Below are 18,930 nucleotides of genomic sequence, written 5' to 3' on the forward strand. Positions count from 1 at the left end.
TGTGGACTGGTTGTGTGTTTCACCACCTTCATTTAGTATGAATTGCCACCTCAGGAGCACACTACTGATACCTGGTCCCACAACTGACTTCCTGAATCTTTGTCTCTTCCTGGAGCAGAGCTGGAACTCTTTCAGTGCCCATTTCTAGGGCAGTCCCAGGCCAAATGCATGTTTTAATGGATGTCACACAAACGCAGAAGATAAACCACATCATATTATCAAATGGGTTAATGTGTACTCTTTCCAATTTTGGTTCTAGTGCTGAGTGGAGTGTCTGAAAATATGAAATAACCACAGAGAACAGAAACCAAAAGCTCTCTGCAGATGTATGCTAGTCAAAAGGACAAATCTGAGATGCATCTTTGAACACCCTTCTCTCTCAATTTCTGTTACAAGAATAATACTTTAAATAATAAGAGAAACACCTGTGGTTTCACCTGATAAACTACATCCTTTGTCCTAGGGATTTAAAGTGGTCACAGCTTGCATGGTAGAGGGATGTTCTAACAGGTATTATGAAAGAGATTTTTTTCCTACTCTGTTGTTTCTCCACAGGAAAGCCATTGCAAATGGGGAATGAAGAAAAACTGAAACTTTGCACAAATAGGTGAAAAAATAAATGTAAGGGAAAGAGCCTAAAGTCAAAGACCTACAGGGCTGCATGGCTTTTCATAGATCTTTCCTCCACCACCAATGTGCAGAATCATCAACTCCATCCCTGAGGCAGCTAAAAGTGTTTACAAGCCATTTTGGTACTAGGGAACATAAAACTCCCACACAGAAGAGGTCAAATCGCAGCACAAAAATCCTTGATACCACACTGTGATTAAAGTAAGCATCTATATTAAAATGTACATAATTCCAAATTGTTGCACATGTCAATAAATTACAGACACCCTGCTGATAATGTCTCTCCAGTGCCCCTGTAACAAAATGTAATTTCTAATACAAAAGAACACTGTCAATTCCAATCTGATCTCCTCCAATTTTTCCGTTCATACCCAGAGCATAAAATGAGAAGAACTTAGATCTGGGAGAGCTGATGGTCTTTTGTTTTGTGTACTTTCTCATCTTTGCTTTACATACCCAAATCATAATTACTTTTCAAATGGAGTTTTTGCATCATTAAAATAAGTGGGACCCATAATGTAGTGAGCTAAACAATGCTGTTTCTAGTGAGAATGCCAAAAAAAATGAGAGGTGATGATCAATATTTAAAGGTTCAGATGAGCTAGGCAAAACAACACTCCTAGCAGCAAAGAACTTGATGGCTGTGTCTTTACATCCTGTAATTAGAACCCTTCCCAGGGACCTTTGCACAGAAAGATGTGGTGTCCACACCCTGGCTTTTGCTTTTGGGGAAGAGACTGAGGAGACTGAAGCGGAGTATGTTTGCCCCACAGCTTATGGGGAAGGGGGAGACAGCCACCTTCACCTCAGCTGAGCCAGGCATCTCCAAAGCAATTGATGGCAACCTTCATCCTGCAGTGGCTGCCATACTTCTGGTATTCAGGTTACCTTGTTCAAGGCAAGCTTATGTATCTCTGAACTTACTGTGCTCTGTTATAGAATCATCATTCAATCATAGCATGCCCTGAGTTGGAAGGGACCCACAAGGATCACTTATCGAGTCCAGCTCCTGGCCCTGCATAGGACAACCCCAAGAATCACACCATGTTCCTGAGAGCATTGTCCAAACGCTTCTTGAAAATCTTCTTGAACTCCGTCAGGTTTGGTGTTATAACCATATTGCTGGAGAGCCTGTTCTGGTGCTCAACCACCCTCTGGGTGAAAAAACTTTTCCTAACCTCTCCTGACACAGTTTCATATCATTCTTTCAGCTCTTTCAGGTCTGATGGCCAGAGAGAAAAGATTGGTACTTGCCCCTCCTCTTCCCCTCTTCAGGAAGCTGTAGGTTCCTATGAGTTTTCCCCTCAGTCTACTCTTCTCCAGGCTGAACAAACCCCAAGGTCTGTGTAGATGTTCCCATGAAAAACTAATTTCCTGACTTAGGAGAACAAAAATGGAAACCAGACTAAAAATTTTCTGAAATTTACTCCCTGGTTATATTTAGTTCTGCATTAGCTTTGCAAAAACTCAGCTGAATCTGCAATTACACTCCACGGCCCCTCCAAGGAAAAGAAACCAAACCAGAATCTTAAACTATCCTTTGAAATTTCTGCCTCTTTCAAGGGTTTGGCAGGGCTAGGTCTTGCTTGTGAAATGTAACAGTCTCCCAGTGTAGGACCACTCATTTGTTACTACCTTCTCCTCTAGGACTGTGGAAGTTTTAAAATGATCAGGGAAGTCCATCAATATTTTTTTTTTTCTCCAGCATTAATTTCCTGTTCTCTTTTCATGTGAAAAGTTACCTGGACAAAGCACAGTGAATGATTTGCCTGGTGTGCCTTTCCACATTATTGTAAAATATAATCAGATCAGAAACTATTCAGGGTGGATTAATACCAACCAAAAACTGAGGTTTTCTGTGGAGAGCATCCAATAGAAATTTCCTTTTTCTCACCACAATTTTATATGGGATTAAAGTCGTATTCATCAGCACTTTTGCAAATGCTTTTCATTGACATTGCAACTGATGTTTTCTCTTACTATTTTAAACAGCTTGATCAATTACCAAGCACAGTAAGTTCCCAGTAATTCCATCTGTGTTATAAGAAGCAAGGTGTTTTACTAAGGTTTGGAAATTTCTGTTTACCACAGACATATGTTCAACACAGCCCTTCCAAGAGTTTTGGAGCCACAGTTGTTAATTTTCTTCTTCCTTGGACGGATGCCTGGTTATAATGGAGGTTCTTTCGCTTGTTGCACTGCTGGTGCATGTAAGGACTAACACTGCTTGTAGAGATCTGTGAAAAATTAAAGTTTGGGAAGGAATAAAAGGAGAGTGAGGTTTTGTCTAAGGCTGCAGTGTAGTTTGTGCCCGTGCAGCCCTCCTGCCCCAGGCAGGTGACACACAAGAAGGCTTCCCTGTCCGGTTCATCCCAAGCAGTGCTATTCTCTGCAGACCATCCTTTAGCACGGGCATTAGCACATTGCTTGTGACGAACAAGGATTTCAGAACTGATACTGTAATGTGTGCAGAGCTCAGCATGTATCTGCTTTGCAAGGCCTGGAACACAGTAGCTGACTGAATTCTGACTGGTGACTGAGTGCTATAAAATGGAGTGAACAGAAAATATATTCCCACTGTGTAACACTGGCCCTTTTGTTATTTTTCTAGTTGAGGCACCTCTTGTGCCTCAGCTCTGGCTCTCGCACATCCATCCAGCCTCCCTGAGCTCTCCTGGGCATTTGCACTTGCACTCTTATTTCTAACATCCCGTGCAGGATCTAGTCAGCCTGGACTGACAGTTTCTTAGTTTCCAAAATCCACACATGGCTGGTCACCACAGTGACCACACTTGATAGCAAAGGAAACAACTCTCAGATAAAGGGGTTTGCCTAACCCAAGTCACAAGCCACACTGCCCTCAGCATGCTTTGTCTTCTCCCAGGTAAAAAATGATGCCAAAGGGTGAATGATACTACTGGAGCCCAGAATTTCCTTCACTTACTCTGAATCTTTCTCACACAGGTGATTCTTATACCAGTGACATAACTTTAAGGATATGCTGTGTGAGGACAGATGGTGGTATTAAGTGAAGAATCAAGGTAGTCTTGATTGTCTTCTGGAAACTCTGCCAAGAGATCCCTGTCTTACTTCTGGGGCAAATACCCAAAGCTGGACGATATGAACACTCTCTCTCTCCCCTGCCCAAGAAACCCTATGTTCCCCTCCAGCAGTGTTCCCATGTAATTCCTTTGCCAGGTGCTTTTGGCTGCAGCTAAGGCCAAGCTCAAATTTGTATTTAAATTAAGCTGTGACTTTAAGTCATGACCCAGTGTTTATGGCCTCACTATATACAATCCCACAGTGCTCTTTCTAGGCATTAAGTTCCCATAAGAGTAAAATCCTGGCATGAAAGGACTTCACAATGTAGAAAAGACAGCATGACCTAATAAAAGGAAGCACTGGTCCTAATGAATAGCAGCTCAAACAGATTCTAGAGTAACTCTGAGACCATATTCTGCGTATACTGAATGTGCAGAAATCCCCTTCAGTTGCCATCACACCACCTCCTACAGCCAGCCACACCCATTGCAATTCCTGTACTGGTTTTGTGCTAATAAGTAATACAGTTGCTGTATCATCTCTTTCAGACCTTGGGAAACCTTGCTCATCTTTCAGGTGTGGAGAGAATAGCAAGGAGAAGAAAATATAATGGTAACTGGGATGGGACCATCAAATCCATGAGCGGTTTATTGTTTTCTGGTGTTACTTATGCAAATATGAACTCAAGCTCTTGATCAGTAGTTGTAAGCCAGAAGGAAAATGCTTAGGGATCACAGGATCACAGAATCATTTAGGCTGAAAAAGACCTCTGAGATCATCAATTCCAGCCTTTAATTGACCACCACCTTGTCAACTAGACCATGGCACTAAATGCCACATCCAGTCATTTCTTGAACTCTTCCTGGGATGGTGACTAGCACTTCCCTGGGCAGTCCATTCCAATGCCTGGCCACCCAAGGTGAAGCTTCCCTGGCACAGCTTGAGGTCATGTCCTCTTGCCCTGCCACTGGTTGCCTCAGAGAAGAGGCTGACCCCCACCTAGCTGCGTGCTCCTTCCAGGTAGTTGTGGAGTGATAAGGTCTCCCCACAGTCTCCTTTTCTTCAGGCATGGAAGCAGTCAAAGACCAATGCAAACCAGGCCTGGCTCCTGGTCTGGTCTAGGGAGCCATGCTGGATTCAGCACTTGGATCCAAAGCCTTATGTATCTTCAAACCATGATACGGGACAGCAGTCTGCAAGCTGAGGTCAGAACAGTCTTGCTACAAGCTCCTTCTAAACCACCACACATTATGTTGTGGCCCTGTGTCCCATGCTGACATCCAAAAAAAAAATGGGTTCTCCATAAAATTGAAAGGGAAAGGGATACAAGGAGATGCATCATCATTTGTATCTTTTTCATTCCCATTGCTGTCTTGATCTGAAACTGGTCCAAACTAGGCGATCTGCAGACCACTCTCATTTACCTGCTAGTAGCCCTTCAGACTATTCTGCACACTTGTGTTGGGGCACAGACATCCCACAACTCTGTATTCTCTGCCCCACACCATGCCCCTCATTGTTTTTAACCTCTGTAGAGTTTACAAGTCTGTAGCTGTAGCTTTGGATCTGGAGTCAGGAGGAACAAGCCCTGTGTGTCTTTAGGACTGTACCACTATTCTCTTGAACCCCTGAAAGTCAGAGGCAAAGCCTGACCCTCCTCCACAGGTGCTTTGCTTTGCGTTCTCCTTTCTGCCCTATAAAGGTGAGGTACAAGATCAAGAGCAGCACAGAGCAAAGGAGGATAAAACCAGACTGGAGATGGCCACCTGATTACCAGAGAGTGAGGCAGCAGGATTTATCCTCCCCCTTTGGAGGCAGACCCAGAGCTGAGGGTTTGTCCCCACCATGGGGACAGACATGAAGGCATCTCACTGGCACAGGTTCCCCCCCACCCTGGTCCCCAGCTCCTCACCCCAGGAGCACCCCCCAGGGGGTCCATCAGTTCTGTCCCCAGTGGCAGGCCACTCTGCGGCAAAATCCCAAGCCCTGTGCTTCAGGCACAGTCAGGGGTTGGTTTTTTGATTGCCTTATTTTCTTTTTAATCTAAACACTGCAGGGTTAGCAAAGTATCGGCTTACAGAGCACACAGGGGCTGCTGCTATAAAAATAGCTGGGTGATGCCAAGTCCCTGCAGGGCTGTTGTCAAAATGTTTGACACTGTGAAGCGTCCCAGTACAGCAGCCTGCCCACCTCCCTGTAGAATAAGTGATAGTCCAAAACAACTTGATTGATTAATAAGAAAGACACTTATCAATCAATTCACATACAAAAGTTCATACAGCTGCACCAGCTTCAGCACATCAGGACAGTTTACCATGGGTGAAGAAAATCAGTACCCCTGACCAGTTGATCTGGAGGCCCAAGGTGGGTCTGGCTTTCAGACTCCCCGTAGAGGTAGCATACAGTGCATATAGGGTCGGGTATCCCAGGAATGGTTCCCAAACTGCCAGCAAGTCAAGGAAGGTATCCTCCAATGACAGTACTTTAAATGTTCAGTTTCCAGATCTACACAACCTCCTGCCAGTAAGTACTGTAATCACTTCCAGATATCAGATCTTTTCAGGTGTGGGACCTTCTGCTTTGAAAGAATGATGCTGAATCTTAAACCAAAAAAAGCCAGAACAAGTGGCTGAGCTCACATATGCATACATGAATGATTTACTGAATAAGATGAAAAGCAAGAAGAGACAGAAGCAAATGGATAAACAAAGAGTATAAAGGTTTAGTGGAATACATGGATGAAATAGGAGATCACAGCCAAATCACAAGATCAGAGAAGAAACTCAGGTAATTTGTGCAAAGAGAGATAAGCATAATAAAGAATGCCTGAACAAAAGGTAAATTACAGAAATAACATTTTAAAAATCTGTAAAACATACAGAATATCCCTTGATGCATCTTAGGTCTGTGTATTTAACAACCATAAGTGGTGATCAGGAGCAGGGTATGCACTGAAAGGAAAAGGAGAAAGCGCAGCTACTCTTTTTATGCAAAAATGGGCTGGTCTTTCCCCTGTAGAGCTTGTTTCTAAGCACCTGAAGTAGTCTGTTTGGGGCAGTTGCTTCTCAGTGGTCACATGGATAAAATGTGAAAGTGTGTGACAGTATTTCCACTTACCACCAGCAGCAGCAGGCAAATGCCTGGTTTCACTTCTGCTGTCCAGATGAGCCAGGTTTACCCTCCATCTCTGCATCAGACTACCTGGTTAAGGCAGATGGTTACACTGGGCATCTGGAGGTGTCCAGCTGTCCTCCAGTCTTCTAGCCTGTGTAAGATGATACTCACAGTTGGGTCAGGCTTCAGGACAACTTCAGTGTGAGACAAGTTTATGACAGCAGGTTTGAATGCATGCTATGCTTCTGGCTTCCCACCACGTTCTCCTGGATGTTGAAATTTTAGAGGGAAAACAGTCTTATTATCTGAAAGAAAGAGATAATGAGCTACAAAACTGCTGATTGCCATAAGGACTCATCCTCCTCTGGTGGACTTGAGTTTCTCCCACTTAATTGCAGAGATAGGCTTTCTGGAATGAAAATGACTGCAGTCCAGTATTTCACTTGTTTGATGAAATGGGAATAAACACCTCACAGCCAGTAGCTCTTTCCAATATTCATTCTGTCATTACTGTCCTTTCCAGCTCAGAAGGGTGAAGTCTTGTGATAATAGACTGGGTGAGATCTTCCTTAAATCTCCAATCTATACTTGCTTTCCAAGTCACAATACTTTCCAAATTTTACATGTTATCCCCTACTTTTTTCTTTTTCTCTTCTCTTCTTTTCTTTTCCTTTTCTTTTCCTTTCTTTCTTTCTTTTTCTTCTTTTCACAGTGGCAGTTAAATGTTCCTTTGATTGATAGCAGAACTCAGACTCCATCAAGGTTCAATCCGCAAATTCCCTGTGGCAGCCAAAACCACTGAGTAAGGGAGCCCAGCTTGGAAGGATTTAGGGGAGAGCGGTTCTGGGAACTCAGATTTGGGATGCCTGGAAAACGCTGGGAATGAGGTGCAACTCAGTTCAGGGCTTTCAAGATGTCATGTAGTGTACTTTAGAGTAGCAAGCTGGAGAATCATTGATTCTGGTAGGCAGGTGGGTAAAACCAATGAAATTGTTTTACATATCAGTCTGAGATTCAATCCTAAAGCTAAGAAATCCTGTTCTAGGATCAGTTCAGAAATTTTTTCATATCATTAAAATCCATCAGGTGGCTACTTCTCCCTAAGAACTGAGGATGTTTCCCTGGCATCTCTACATGGTTCTGCTGCCTGCCAGACCATTCCTCACCAATATTCTTTGAAATTATACAGTGGCAGGCAGCATAAGCAGAGAGCAGAGAAGCCTCCATCCCTACACTAATATGTGGGTCATGTCTGAAAGGAACAGGATGCAACACCTGTCTTATAAGAGGAGTTGATGTGGTCAGAAGCAAACTGAAACAAAATGGGGCTGTTGAAGACTGTAAGTACCTCCAGCTGTCGCTGCTGACACAGCTGCTGGAAGGAAGACAAGTCCTTATGGCTTTAGGGCGAAACCTCACTCACACGTACCTTCTGCACGGAGTGGGAGGCCACACGGGTGGTGGGTGAGGGTCCTTTTGAAGCTGGCCTTTGTGGGAGCAGCCAGCACCAGCCTGGCCACCAGAGCCATGCCATGGGCAAGCCCTGTCTCTAGCCATCCCCACATCTTGACAGGGAGCTGCCGCTGCACAGAGTCCTCACACCCCTGTATGGCCCAGTGCAAAAAGAAAAGTTGGGGAATAGTTGGAACATTTTGATGCTCTGGTATTCCAAGGATTTCCTTTCTAGCATTTCAAATGGCATTCCCTTTTGAAAGATTTGTTATTTGAGAAGAAAAAACATTTGGAAACATTTTTAAAAGGTCAAAATCAAAATAAAGATTTAGAAAATAGAGAATCCAGTCACTCAGTGTGAAATGTTCATTTCCTTTGGAATTGTTATGTATAATTTTTCTTTTTTTTCCAGGACTTCAACATTTCCTCTTTTCTGATCAGAAAAGAATGTCAGATCCTGACAGTCCTCATGAGGCTGGAGGATCGTCTCCTGCCCAGCCCTTGTGTGGACACATCATTCATATCAGACATTGGCCCTTGGACCATAAACCAGTTAAGCAATTTGCTTCCAAAAGGAAACCACCACCAGAGCAGAAAAAGATGCTGAGAACAAAAGTTATTGTTTAATGTCTTAAAGAAAACTAGTGTTGAAAACAGCTTCCACTCTATTCCGTTTCCTACAGCTTTGTCATTTGAAAACAAAGATTCTTTTCTCTCTCTCTTCCACAGGCTTGACCTAAAGCTTATCTTTCTCACAGTTATGTGTCACCTGAATTCTACCAATTTTACACTTCCTGTCTGACTCTGCTTGTTGGGGCCACGGAGCAGGGACACAGTTGTTAGTCACTTTCCAAAGCACAGCAGGCTACTGCTCCTTGATGCAGGCACTATACCAGTACAGATAATAAACAAAGGGGAACATGCCAAGCCAAACAAGAGTTAGAACTTTGAAGTTTTCTCTCTCTGTTTTTCTCATTGAAATTTTAATGTAGTTATTTAGAAGTTAATATATTTCACCCTTGCTGCTCACTGAATATCCTCGACTCAGCAGAGATGTAGAGCTGCTGAACACACTTAAAGCAAGGAGAAATTGATTGCCAAACAGATGCAGAACATTATTACTAATTTCTTGGTTTTCATCATTCTTCTCAAGTAAAGAAAAAAACAATCAAATCATTAAAGTCTGAAACGGGTAACAAATCTTATGGCATTTGGATTCTGCAATAAAAGAGAAAGCCTGTGTCTGCAATCAGCCAGCAATTTGTCCTTTAGCCTAAATGTGTTTGTTGTCCTTGGCATTATTTTCAAGACATCTCTATTTCAAAAGTGATCCTCTGACAAGTGGGGATTTCTAAGGTATTGGTGGTGCCCTCTCTCTGACCCTGTGGAAGCAACAGTCTGAGATATCTCATGGTTTCACTGACCAGGCTATTGGTAAACACAGGCTTAATTACCCTGCGTTTATTCTCACTGTGCACCTGATACACCAAACGTGATGAAGCCACAACAAATATTTTTGTCCTACCATAGTGCAAAGAAACCTGAGTATTAGGGGTGCTGCCAGGAAGAATTTTGGCTTTGCCGACCCCATGCATTCACCTTCACTCCCTTGCCTAAATCTAGGTGTTTAAGGATAGGCACCCTGTGGGGCTGGGGGGTAAAAAACCAGACCTACAGGTGACCCACAGCTTCCCATGATCATGTCTAGGGACCACACAAGATACACTATTGCACCTTAGGGAGAGACCTGTGTTTAGGCATCTGAGTCCTACCTCTAGGAAGCAGCAGGCACCAATACTCAGGTGTTTGCCTAGAGCTGCATCCCCTCCCCCACTTCAGGGTGAGATGAGTCTTTCCACAAAACCTATCAATTTCTTTTCTTTGACTTTACAGGAAATCCACCCAGCTGTGCTGCAGGTGCTGGAGACCCCCTGTCTAGGAGAACACTGTGACCACCACCTCCACGCAGGCAAACATTGAGGGGTTCTTCACGTTTGCGTGGCAAAATTCTTTGGAAGTATTGACTTCTTTCTAAGGAAATGTTTTATCCATTTAAGGTGGGGAGAACAGAGGGAAATGATTTTGTTTGTTCTAAAATAAATATCAGGTTGACAAATTTCTTTAACACTGACTAGTATGCATTTCTTTCCCATTTCAGTTTTAAAGTCTGCTAAAAACTCTGTGACTGCATATTCATTCCTCACAGTGATGTTAAAGGCAAGCAGCGCTGCAGGCTGAAACCTCATCCAGCCAAAAATTATGGAAAGTCTCCTATGAACAACAGTAAGGGCAAGATTTTGCCCCAAATTTTTATCGTCAAAATATTTCCACAGATTCTAGTTCTCCAGCATATGATTGTTAGCTGGACTAGACCGGGCACCACAGAGGAAATTCAGACAAGTTGCTCTGAGATCCTAAAGTGGGGCAGAAATACCCTCAAATGTCACATGCTTGCACAGGGATGCTACAAGGGGATTTTAAAGCAGTAGAGCAATTAAAAGCTGCAGGAAGCTCTCAGGAGTAGAAATGGTTCTGGAGGAGGTCGGAGGAGGGCAAGGTGAAGACATTTCTCTGTACTGTGTGAGACTGCAGCTTGAAACTCGGTGAAAGTTCGGGGCTGTGCTGCCTTTATCCAAACCAGATTTCCTACCTTCAGTCTCTGTTGCAGGATTATTTTTCAGTTATTATTTCCCAGCTTTCCCATTGCTGTATGTAATCACTCCAAGGAATGCTCAGCTATTTTCAAAACTCTGTGCTTAACAACCAAGGTGGATTTTTGAGGAGGTCACAATTTTGTCTGCACCAACATGCAGTGTAGCACAGTTGGAATAGGTCTGGGAGTGGGTTGGTGCTGAGGACCCACCTCATACCACTCATCTCTCCTCCAGCCTGGTTCAGATGCCCATTAAGATGTGGCATATGCTGCAAGCACTCCCAGGAACCCCTCTCAGCCTGGTTTCACCTGCCAGTCTGAGTTCTCTGAGGCCAGCCTGCAGTACAAATCTTTGCAGGTTGTACATGGGGAAGGCAGATACTCACTTCAAAAACACACTCCTGCTGCAACTGAATGCTGGTGTTGGTACAGCCCCAGGTGTCTGTAATGCAGGAGCAGAAGAGTAACTTCCCTCTTTTCCCCCATTACAGCAGACAGAACCACAGTGCTCCCACGTACAGCCACGCTGCTCAGAAGTGTCAGTGGCACCAGAAGGGAAATGAGCCTGCAGGGCTGGACATGGCTCCTATCAGGACATTAACTATGTGCAGCTCCAGCTATTTTTTCCATAAGCCACAGCAAACCATGCTGATCCAACCCATTCAGAACACCTGGGAGTACAGAAATTACTGTGTAGGAAGTGGTTAACAATTACTTAAACATGAAGCTGTCATTGTTAAGAAAGGGAGAGGGAGAAAGGTCCTTTCCGGTAACCTCTCCCAAATCAGTGCTAACAAACTGAGCTATAAAAAATGCAATAGTTCAGCTTGCACTCAGGTGCTGAGGGCTACCTGTTGGTGTGTGAGTAACACCTGCCAGGATGCTTGCAGTTCATCCAGTTAGTAAAAACATAAATCACCTAGTCTCTGGACTGAGCTTGAAAGGAGTCAGTAGTTCAGGCTCATTTTAATTGTAATTTATATGACTATTCCTGCCTGGAGGAGCACGCACCAAAGAGGGAACACACTGCATTGCTGTCCTCTCTGTGATCACTGACCCATCTCTAGCCCTACAGGGATGACAGATGCAGTTTGTTCAGTGGAAGATGGAGCTGTCATGCAAGAGTCCAGTGCTGCCCAGATGCAGCACTGTCAGCTCTTAGGGACAAGTTTGCCATCTTTGAGGGCAATTCTTGCAGTGCTTGATATTCTGCTTGCCCTCTAACTTCTGAAATCAAAGTAGCAGAAGTGTATCAGAGGTATTCTATTTCTTGAGCCCAGCTTTTGCAATCTCAATATTGTGAGAGCAAAATGCTCCAATTCAAGAATGCAAATGAAGAGAACTCTAAATATGTTGTTTGAAAAAATGTTTAATTTTATACAACTGTCTTTGGGGTGAGAAGTAGACTAACACTTGGTGATTTGTGTGAGTTGCAATATTTAAATAGCACACTCTAAGGGCTATCTAAGCTCTTCTCTCTTTCCAATCTCTCTTCTAAATTAAGTCAGCACCTCCTATATGCTTGTGGTCTCCTTCTCCAGGAATGGATTCTCATCCCTGAAAAGAGTTCAGAATATTTATCTTCAATGACCCGAAACCTTTTCCAGGATCCATAATGACATAGTTCCTCCATTTAAGTTGGAAATTTCTTAAATAAAAATGTTTCATGATCAGATCCTGCAAATGCCCATAAGTAAATAAATCATAGAATCACAGGATATGCTGAGTTGGAAGGGACTCAGAAAGATCATCAAAGTTCAACTCCTGGCCCTACACAGGACACCCCAAAAATCACACCATGTGCCTGAGAGCATTGTCCAATGCTTCTTGAACTGTGTCAGGCTGGCCCTGTGACCACTTCCCTGGGGAACCTGTTCCAGTGCCAACCACCCTCTGAGTGAAAAACTTTTTCCTAATATCTGTACTAAACTTCCTCGGACTCAGCTTCATGCTGTTTCCTCGAGTCCTGTCACTGGTCACGAGAGTGAAGAGATCGGTACCTGCCCTTCTGCTTCCCTTCGTGAGGATGTTGAAGACCACAATGAGGTCTCCCCTCAGTCTCCTCTTCTCCAAGCTGAACAAACCGAGTGACCTCAGACACTCCTCATACGGCTTCCTCCTTCTTGCCCTTCTTGAAAATCAGGACAATATTCACCAGCTTCCAGTCGGCTGGGACCTCTCCAGATTCCCAAGACCACTCAGGAATTGCCTGTGGAAATTGCTCACATGCATAAGTATTTCAGAAACGGGTCACATAAAAGGATCTTTTTAGCAATGGTCAGCAAAATGCTGGTTCTACTTACATAAACCTTGTGGATCAAAAATGCCTGGTTGCAAATACAAGCAGTAAGAAAGTAGAAAGAATTTTAACATTTGTACTATTAGTCAGACCCCTGAAGAGAAAGAGCATCATGAAGAAGAAAAAAACACTGAAATTCAATTGACCAAACTTTGCTGAAACTGCAATCTGTTGTTGCAGATGGAAAGAATATGATTACCAGAAACAGCCGACCTTTCCAGGTCCATTGCAGTCAACCCTTCAGCAGACCTGTAACTTCAATCTTCTTGTTTTCTGAAATGCAGCATGTCACTGCTCCAGGCTTCTGATCACAGTAATGCCACTGTCCTGTTGGCTGGTGGCATCAGTCCCCCCAGGCCTCCAGGATCCTGTAGGCAGCTGACCTCAAGCCCATGCAAGTGTTTCACAAGCAGCACCATGACCATAAGTGCAAAGTATGTGAAGAAGGAGTCACAGATCTAAACAGTCAGCTCAGCTTGACATTTTCCTTTGGCTCTCACTAACCTCATAAAGCCAGCATTTCACCACCTCTCTGAATTTCTGCATCAGTTTCGTGTCTTGCAATGCTGGATACAGCTCCACTATAAGCAGGGACTCTGTACAGTCATGCAGCTCGGTACATGACACACTTGCAAGGGAGAATGGGGGCCTCACAAGGCAGAGCTTTCAGGGAAACCTAGGGGTGGTGCAGGTCCCTTAAGTCCCAGAAAACCCATGGCTAGTGTTTTGTGCACCAGTCACACAGATATGTAGGAAAATGGATGAGCAGTTAAAGATTCAGGCTGACAGCACTACGGACTTTGGTCTTGTGCTAGACAGGGAAGAGATGCCTGCCCAGAAAGGTCTTGGTGTAGGGCTGGGAGGAGGATTTAGCTGTGTGAATCAGATAAACAGCAGTTTTCTCTACATTCATCCCTTGAAGTTTTAGTAATTAGCAGTTTACAGATTCACTGGGTTTTGTGGTTCAAGGCATTTTAGCTATTTTTTGGAATTGGTTTCTGCATCCCCCTGTTGCTCTTCTCTTTAGTTCACGATGGGAGAAAAAGCCCAAGTACTGAGGCTGAAAGCTGTTTACTCTGATCCAAATTCTGCTCACAGGTCTGCCAGGATAAAATTAGTGACTAATTTAAGCATGAGCAAAATCAGGACTGTTCTCTTGTCATTTCTGTCCAAAGGCAGCAGAGAAGGCCAGCAGCTCCCTGGGCTGTGTGAGCAGAAGCACAGCCAGCAGATCAAGGGAAGTGACTGCTTTTTCCACTCAACACTCAATAGACCACATGCAGAATACCGCATGGAATTTTAAAGTTCCCAATACTAGGAACACATCAATAAACTGGAGAAATTTCAGCGGAAGGCCACCAGTATGGTCAGGACTAAAGCACTTGCTTTGTGAGTAGAAGCTGAGGGACCTGGGTTTGCTCAGCCTGCAGAAGAGAGTTTCAGTGAGACCTGAGAGCAGCCTCCCATGCCTTCTAGACTAATTTGTGAAGGAAGGTATGGGTGAACAGGTTGGCCAGGGAACAGCTGTGGTCTGTTGCCTGTCTTACAGTCCCCAGCTGTCTGACTTCCCTCCATCCTTATGCCATTCCATTACTGGACATCATTAAGGGACCCGGCCTGTCATAGTGCTTGGGTCTACTTGGTTCTCAGCAAGGAACATGTTCCTCACCCCTGCTCTGAAGAAAACATCACATTTCAAAAGTGTTCAAATAGCTCAAAAGATGCTTAATTCAGACCAAGTCTTTGTAAACACTGGATTCATAGTGAGACTTAATAGAGTTGGGGGTGCTGGGGTTCTTTTGGTGATTGCTGCACTCCACAAATTTCTAATGGACTTGTTACAGTACCTCGAAGTGCCAAAGAGGGTATTTAATGTGGGTCTGCATTTCAATCACATTCTGGTTTCAGCATTGTATTTATAAAATGGAAAATGAACTACAGTTGTAGAAATTATTTGCTACAGCAAACTTACCTGTGACTTGCAGGAGGCAAGGGAGGCCTGGACCTGGAATAGGATGTCTCAATCACAGAGGAAAGGGATTTGGCTTGAAAAGCACAGTGTTAGAGCTGCCCCATACCACCACTCTGTACTGGCAGTACAGAGCAGACACGAACTCATCTTGGCCTTGGTCTAGATGTAACAACATGTAGGTACTCACCTCAGAATGTTCTGGCTCTGTTAGGGCTTTGCACTTTCCACTCTTGGCCCTTTCTCCTACTTCATACATTTGGGAGGACTATTTAAAACATGGATGAGGGAGCAGTGCTCTGGCAGTGGCATTAGCAGGAGCTGTGTATTTTGGAATGCCTCCTCAGTACAGGCTGAACAGTGAAACCACTGAAACCCCAAACCACGCTGATGACTTCTCATTTCTTGAGGGATTTTTATCCCTGTCCCCAGCATCTTGGAAATGGCAAGGCTTAGGAATGTAAAATTATTTTTCAGTGTAAGATATTAAGGACTTTTGCAATGTTCTTTAGGAAAAAAATATTCTGATACTTCAGTGCTTTGAAAGCTTTATTGGTGGAGGGTGAGGCGGAAAGAGCAAATATCGGCATATGAATAATGTGTGGATTACAAAAAGGGGAAATATAAATTGGGTTAAATATTTTTTCTTATCTCTAGCCCACTGCACTTTTGTGCTCTTTCCAGCTCAGCAGGACTTTTAGCCAGCTCAGATGTTTCCTCAGAGACCCATAAAAGTTCTACAGCCCAGAAAAAGCCCCATAAAATAAGTAAAACCTCCCAGTGTGAAGCTCTTCCTCCCTCCCACTCAGCAATTAACTCTTCTTCCTCCCACTTCCATAGGAGTTGGCTTCCCACACACTGGATGCCAAGTGTTCTGCTACTTCTTTTTCACATCAACCTCAGGAGAAGGACAATGGATTTTTAGCCATCCTGTCCTTGGACTGTGCTGTATTCTTCTCATCTCCAGATCTTTCCTGGGACAGCTGAACTCTGCTATGGGCCTGTCCCAGTTTTACTGGCCACTGAAGGACACTCAAATCTCCTTGCTTTCAACTGCTCCTCCTACCTAACCATACCTAAATATCTTCCTCTCTCTTACTACCATCTGTGCTACCAGCTTTGAGAGAAACACTCTGGCTACTGGAAGCAAAGATCTGGTGAAGGTCTTGGCATTTGGGAGCTCTTTTGCCTCGCGTCAGGTACATAGAGAGGTTACAGTAAAACAAAGTCCACTGGTCTCAGGTAACTCCCACATGTCCCTGTGACACAACCCCAGCACTGCCCTAGCTCACATCTCTCCTTCTTTGTTGGTGGCAGACCTCCAAAAGGTCTCTTTTAACACTCACATTCACCTTCTTACTTTGTTTTTTCCCCTTTTATTTTCTGGAGGATGCGAAATCACTTCTACCCTTCATTTCCTTTTCCTGCAAATCTAGATTATAGTTCCTTACTGTCTGAGCATGTTTGCTCAGAAACCGTGGAAGCACAGTGCAGTTTGTTTTAAAGACCATTTGCAAGTGGAAAATATAAAATGTTGGCAGTGGTGCCAACATTTATTATATGGAGTTTCCCCTGTAGCTGGTTCATATGAAGTATTCATCGTAGGACATTGCAACATGCGTGTGATTGATTGACTGGCTGTTTTCAGGAACAGTAGAGTCTGTTCTGTAGCTGGCTCCCAGCTCCTTGACAGCTGACTAGTTTCTGCTAGCTTCATAGGGACAAACTGGATAAGCAAATTCATGTGTCTGGATGTGGATACTTAAGCTCCATACAAAAAGTTGACAGCTCCGGAATACAAGTCTAAGCGAGCAGGACATATTCAGTTATGGATGCACCATTCCTGGAGTACTTCCTGGAATTCAAGAGCAGGTTAAGCTGTCCGTGTCAACACAGCCATCAGCTAGACCATCCGCACATCAAGGGAGCCAAATCTAAACCTGGCACTGATCTGTTGGCTTCTCTGTGGCTTCTCTGTGGGTCTATTTCCTATCTAAGTGCAAGAACTGCAATTCATCTGAGGGTTGACTGTTTCTGTCAAACCATGCCTGCATATTCTGGTGTGCATTACTTCCCATTAGATCTATTCAGATCCTGAAGGAGAACCACTTCCCAGTTCAACATCTTAAACCACAAAGCAACATAACAGTAGCCAAATCAACATTTCTCATAAAACAGGGAAACACAGCAATAATGTGCTTGTAGAGAAAGCCACATTAGCTATGTGACTAGAACAGATGCCTAGAATTGGTCAGGAAGGGGGGAAATGACAAACAGACCCTTACGTGGCACTGTTCATTCTTTCTAAAATATTAATTTCTCTATAGTCACTTCTGGCCTCAAAGTAATGACCCTGTTCGGTGAAGCTCAGTAGAGGCATCTCTGCTGACCCATGGTGTGAGTTTGTGGTCACATCTGCTCTGCTCTCATGCCAGCACATGGGGGCAGAAACTACATCGTGAGCCTGAACAAAAGCATCCAGTTTACTGCATCTGTAAACAGTTAGTTGTCCAATTTTATGTACCAATTTAAATTCAAGACCTCTAAATGTTCTTCTGTGGAGGCTGAAAACTGAAGTGTAACTATAACTTGTCACCGGTCCAGTACTGAGGCAACTAACTACTAAATAATGTCCCTTTTTTAATAGGAAACCTCAGCTTCTCAGAAGGCAGATTTTGCACTTTCAAGAAGTGAAAAGGTCTTCTACTACAATATAAGGAAGAAGGTGGGGATTAATCATCTGGTCTGAAGCCTCCAGCTCCAGATAATCTCCTTGCAGCTGTTGGCAGCTAGCTAACCCACACCCTGATGACCCAAATGAAGGAGGAAGTTGCAAATCCAGCTGTTAGTTGAGACCCTGAAAAGGACTACGGACCCATGTGTGTGAAATGTGTGGAGTCTGTACCAAAGTGCCTTTTTACAAAGTTTTTTCAGGCTCCGTTACAACAACAGAAACAAAAGCTGGTGGAAAAGATGCAAGACTGAAAATAAGACTCCATACTGAGGGTCTTTTCCTATAACTTCCTAAACAATGCACAAGTCTCTACAGAGCAGTGAAACTTGGAGAAACCCATGACCAGATTTACTCCCATGCTGAGAGATCCCCAAGAAATCTGATTCCAGTCCTGTGAAGCACCAGGAGTCAGTGGGGATTCCAAAGAGTCCCTTTTTATACTTCTGTAATTGCATGAAGCAACATTAAGACAAGGATAATATTTATCAGGGGGTTTTCTTGCAGAGGAAAACCCTCAGAGATTTTTCCATTGACATTCTTGCAATCTCCTTTCCTGTTTTTCTTTGGCAGAGTGAGAAACAAGAAGACCAAATCAGCATTGCCTTGCTGTACATCTATTGAATGAAATGTGAGGTGTTTAACATAAGGAGACCTCAGGTTTAGCCACATGCAAGGGATGAACAAGGGACACTTGGCAAAGTCAGCAAAACCCCAGAGGGCACTGGGCTATCATATCAATTCTTGCCTCTTTGTCTGTTTGGAAAACAAATGTGTTGGTTTTGATGTGGCTGGTGGAAGATCACACCTACAGAAAAGTGAATGCACACCATGGAGAAGCATGCTCCCCTCCACAATAATGGAACCAACAAAAAAAGCCTTGAAGGGAGAGAGGCAAATTAGGCAATCTCACTGGTTTTACCCAACAGCTATAAAAATCTCAACATTCTACACGCTGCAGATATTAACCCACACCACAACATTTTTACCTCCCAAGTGATACATTACAGAATTATTTCAAGAAAATGTTTTTCACAAGC

The sequence above is a fragment of the Corvus hawaiiensis genome, chromosome 3, assembly GCF_020740725.1.
Source record: "Corvus hawaiiensis isolate bCorHaw1 chromosome 3, bCorHaw1.pri.cur, whole genome shotgun sequence".
In the NCBI taxonomy this organism is placed as follows: domain Eukaryota; kingdom Metazoa; phylum Chordata; class Aves; order Passeriformes; family Corvidae; genus Corvus; species Corvus hawaiiensis.